The sequence below is a fragment of the Mixophyes fleayi genome, chromosome 1, assembly GCF_038048845.1.
Source record: "Mixophyes fleayi isolate aMixFle1 chromosome 1, aMixFle1.hap1, whole genome shotgun sequence".
Lineage (NCBI taxonomy): Eukaryota > Metazoa > Chordata > Amphibia > Anura > Limnodynastidae > Mixophyes > Mixophyes fleayi.
In genome coordinates this window covers 307,891,257-307,896,542 of record NC_134402.1, presented here as the reverse complement: position 1 = coordinate 307,896,542, position 5,286 = coordinate 307,891,257, and positions in this window count along the sequence as shown.

Here is a 5,286-nt window from a genome sequence, read left to right as displayed (position 1 = left end):
GTGCAGCCCCCTCTTCCTATAGTTTTGTATGTGCAGCCCCCCTCCCTATAGTTTTGTATGTGCAGCCCCCTCTCCCTATAGTTTTGTATGTGCAGCCCCCCTCCCTATAGTTTTGTATGTGCAGCCCCCTCTCCCTAGGGTTTTGTATGTGCAGCCCCCCCTCCCTAAACCTTTTCATATGCAGCCCTCTGCAGTACCTAGACTAAGCTGCTACAATCTTATATTGTCCCTGATAAAGTTATCTAAAATGTTCTTAAAGTGTAGAAAGGAGAAAATTTCTATAGCTTGACATCTCAATAGCATTACAACATTCAACATTCCAGCAAAAATATATATTAAAAAATTAGCCATGGTACCAAATAGGTAAGCCCAGCCTCATTTTTGACCATAAAACATTTCAGATGAATTGAATGCATTTGATTGCTCGGTTATTTAATATGTGGATTATGATGCTTCATTTTAGCAAATGTCTGTGATCGACAGACATTAAATTGATTATTTAACAAAAATAGCACTATGTGCACAACTGAGCTGTAACCTATTGCAGCAAATTCACTGGAGCCCAGTCAGTGGCCAGCGGGTCACCTACAGCACTTCTGGGCTCACCCTGTGGCCTGAGACATGAAGACAACGAGTGCTTCAGCGCAAAAGTGTATTTTTTTAACTCCTTCTCCTAAGTGACTGGAGGTGGGAAAGGGAAGAGGCAGTAGTAGTTCTGCTTGAGCGCTTTTAATTATCCCTCATCATTTGGGCAGATGCTTGATATGGGCCTGTAGTATCCAAGTCACCATATGACCCTCACATCATGTAAAGTGACATGAGGCACTAAGTGCCGCTGGGGCCATGCCAAAATACTCAAGAAGCTTGACTGAGAGTGAGAGGCAGGAGGAGGTGGCAGAAGTGTAATATGGATAATGTAACTTGCGGCTTATTACTCTGCATTGCTGGCACTTTATTGTGCATTGTTACTACCTGAGAATATTTGTCATTACTAGTACTGGCATTTTACTTATTTGTAAAGTCTTCAATTGATGGTGTTTAATTAGACATTACTCCTAGTGGTGATGTATTACAGGCCATTAATTAAAGCTATTTGTGGCATAATACTAGGTCTGATTTATGATATGTATAAATTATTTCAGCGACATATTATTCTCTTTGTAACACACAAATTGATTTTGTAGTGCTAATATGTTTGTAACAGAGATGAGTCTATGCTATAAAATTGTTTTGTAACTCACACATTCATTTTTGTGGCTTAAAATCTATCTATAATGCATGAATGTGTTGTATTGTACTCTTTTATAGCACACTGAATTTATTTTGTTGCACAAAATCTATTTTAAGACACAGATTTTGTGCATCTGGACTAATTTTAGTGTTACAAAATGAATTTGTAACAGAGATGTATTTTGTGGCACACCAACCATTTACTTGTAGGTTAATGCATTATTACGTTGAAAAAAATTACTAATTAACAAACTGCACCCCTTACAGCACACATTCTGTATTCTTTTTGTTCCTTATGGTTCTCACCATCTCTAATTACATCTACTCATCTCCGCCTTAAAGACTTTCTCATGAAGTTCCAACTTCCAAACCCTGTGGACTCCTTAACCTCACTACCCCAGATTCTCCCACAGCCTTCAATGCCAAATGATTACTAAAAGCTCACCTCACCATGTGGAAGCTTGTCTTAGATCATCCCAATACTTCATAACTTCAACCCACCCATTATTTGTTAGAAGCGTGCAATTATAGGTAGCCATGGGGTCTCTTCCTCTCAAGTCAACATATAAGGATTCATATACACCTTCAGATTTTTAGAAATATAAACAATGGGGTTATTTAAAAAGCTGAAATTGAGTTTGTGAAGTCATTTTGCCTGCTTTTGCAACTTACACCCTTACTCAATCTAGCACTTGAATGACACAAAACACTGCTTATTTGTAAGTTGATTAATCAAAATATTCTGGTGAGTACTTTAACGAGGGAGCTATAGGAACACAGATAATCAATGCTTAGACATGGTTCTGCACCTAGGGACACTGGCCACATATGCATAGAAATAGTGACAGCCATATTAAATATTTGAGTCATATGATCTTACCCAGTTTTTTAAATGCTTGAGGTCAATGTGGAAAAAAACAATAGGTTTTGTGTAAAGAAAAAAATGAGTGTGTGATTTCTATATATTTCACTACATGGTGGGGCTGCTGCAGAGTTGTTGGCAACATATAGTATTTCCACTCATATTTAGAGCCAAACACAATGCTGTCACCCCAGCATCCTATGCTCCTGGTTTATAACAAGTCATCACATCGGCGTCAGGCCCTGGCTGGCAAATTTTAGCTTGGGGGGCGAGACTCAGCTCAGCAGCCTATTAGGAAAATTTTAAAGGAAAAAAAAATGCAGGTAGCCCGGTGACCCAGCCCAAGTTAGCCCACTATGGGACCGGCCCGGGTGGCAGATGCTCCTTTGCCCCTAGCCCAGCCAGTCCCTTATCAGTGTATATTTGCACCTGCCCTGTTGCAGGCTCAAAAGATATCCTCCTAACAGGCGCATATGTGTATTTCTGCAAGTCTGCAGGAGCCACATTTGTGTCAACACGTTTTTACTGTACTCGGCCTACGTTAGAACGTCACATCCCTCGCTCATATGCGTGCGTCCACTATCTGGGCATATGCAGTGTATTTTCACACAATATATATGATACTCAAACTGGCGTAGGTCCCACTCTGCACTAGTTCCAGTATGTTCCCACCATTATGCCATGTTATGCTGATACAGTTTTATGTGTTGCTCAATCAGATTTTTGAGTCTGTTGCTCTCCTCTTCCTTATGATATATTCATCCCCACCCTTTTCGTTTTCTGTATTCATGGCTCTCTTCTTTCCTAGTTCCACCCCCTCCTCCTTCCCCTTTTTTATCCCCATCGTCCTCTTTGTTTTGTGATGCTGGAATCACGAGTTTGGATAGTTCTGTTTCCATTTTCAGTGGAATGTTGGCAACTTTTGTGATCACAGGACACAGACCCCTGGCCAGGAAGAGGGATGAGGGGAGGGGAGGAGGTTTGCAAGTTGACGAGAAAAGCTAATGGGAGAAAGAAAGACAGGAAAAAATCAATGATGAAATAAAGCAAGAAAAACATTTGTTGGGAAGGAGAAACAATAACACAGATGCACAATTATTCTACGCCTGAGAGCATGTAACATTGTGATGCTACATTATACTAGTTAAAGTCTAATACAATTCACATAATACTTGTTGCATTAGTTTAGCTTGAAAAATCGGTTGGGTGTCTCGTAAAAGATATCAGTATTATTATACATATCAACATATTGTGCAGTGCTGTGCAATAATATAAATTATAACACAGGAAACCCTAACACTAAATATAGTGGTATACAGTACACTATATTATATATATATATATATATATATATATATATATATATATATATATATATATATATATATATATATATATATATATATATGAAGTATACAGTGCCTGCTCCCACTGGGGCAGGGACTGATGTGAATAAGTTCTCTGTACAGCGCTGCGGAATTAGTGGCGCTATATAATTAAAAGGTGATGATGTAGCATTATAGCCTCTAAGTGAACAAGTTGCTTAGAGCTGGAATTTCACTGCTTCATTGTCCCTGGTAGTCCCTAAAAAGATGGGAGCTAAAGAATCACATGTGCTATAGCCACTGTGCTGAGAGTCGAACACCGGGAGCCAAAATTGACCACATAACCACCAGCCTCTTCAAACATATGCTTGTGTCTTGTGTGCATTACAAGTGTACAGAGGAATTAGGACCATATTCTGATCTGTAAACTCCTTGTGTCCTGTAGATGCATGAAGATTGCATCATCATCACTGCTCATCAAACATCATTCATCAATGTAAGATTGTTTTTTTCAATCTAGTATACATACTTGTGCTATATTTGTTTGTGCAACTGTTTATTATGTGTTTTGGATCTATGTGGTTCTTTTATACCTCGAGGATTATAGATGTATGTGTTCAGGGTGGACCAAGTGTCCTGGATGGAAGGGTGCTAAAAATGTGTGACGTTAGGGGGTGTGTGAAGTTCGTTGGGTTGAATGGTGTTAAAGCTGTGTGTGAGATTTGTGTTGTCTCTCTGTATATGTGGAAGCTTTGGAATGCTAAAGCTATATAATATATTGGAGATTTGATGCTATACGTATGTGTGAGTTTTGGCTTGAAAAGGGTATGGAACTCTCATATTATCCAATAGGCTGAATAGGCTGTAAGCTAGGGTGCAAGGCTTTTTTAACATCTTCAGCCTCTATTTGCTATACAGTTCTGTTTTTAATGAAAACTATATGATAGTGACAAAGATTGTTGTGACCCTTTTAAAAAGCTAAGTGGAGCTGAGTTTCGAAAACATGGGAACATAAATATTGGTGGGGGTTTAAAGGAAGCCATATTTTAAATAAAGACCAGTTAGTTTTTTAACTACTGCGTATTAGCCTGACGTGGAAGGTGAGAAGGTGCTACGACTCTATTGGCCTAGGGCAGCCTGAACCCTTAATCATACTTGCCTACTTTGGGCAAGTTCTTTCCGAGAGAGGGGCGTGACTGGAGGGCGGGAGGGGTTATTGGCCAAATGCGTCATTTTGCCCAAGCCCCAGCGACGGAAATTACCTTTTGTAGTTGGGGGCGGGACCACAATGACGCGATTCACAGCGAATCGCGTCAATTTGGGACGGCAGTAGCGGGATGCTGGAGATTTGCCAGCTCTCCCGGGAGTCTGTGAGACCGACCCGAATTTCGGGAGTCTCCCAGACATTCCGGGAGTGTTGGTAAGTATGCCCTTAATCAGTCCCTGTTGGAAAGGTAGAGTAGTTTGCTGCACATTGGCAGTTTCTTGCCTGAACAATTCTGAGATCAGGTCAGTATCAGTGTTGACAGCATGTCACCCTTCTGCTGTGTCTGATGCTAAGATTCATATAGCAAATCTTGGAATAATAGGGAATCTTCCATAGTGGTTAGTTGCAGACCTCACACTGAAAACACAATTCACTTGCTGACTCTCCACAGAGGGGAATAATGATTGTGTTTGGTTCTAGATCTGCACTTCCATGCCTAGTGACACCAAAGTAACATCTGCCTCTTTGTCCCTTCTTCCCAGCCCTGCCAGAAGGAGTTAAATATTTTCCAGGGTGTGTGGAAATAACCCAAAAGAATAAAATAAATAAGACAGAGAGATGACTGCAGAGCAGCTAGTTTACTACAAAGAGATAACCAGAGA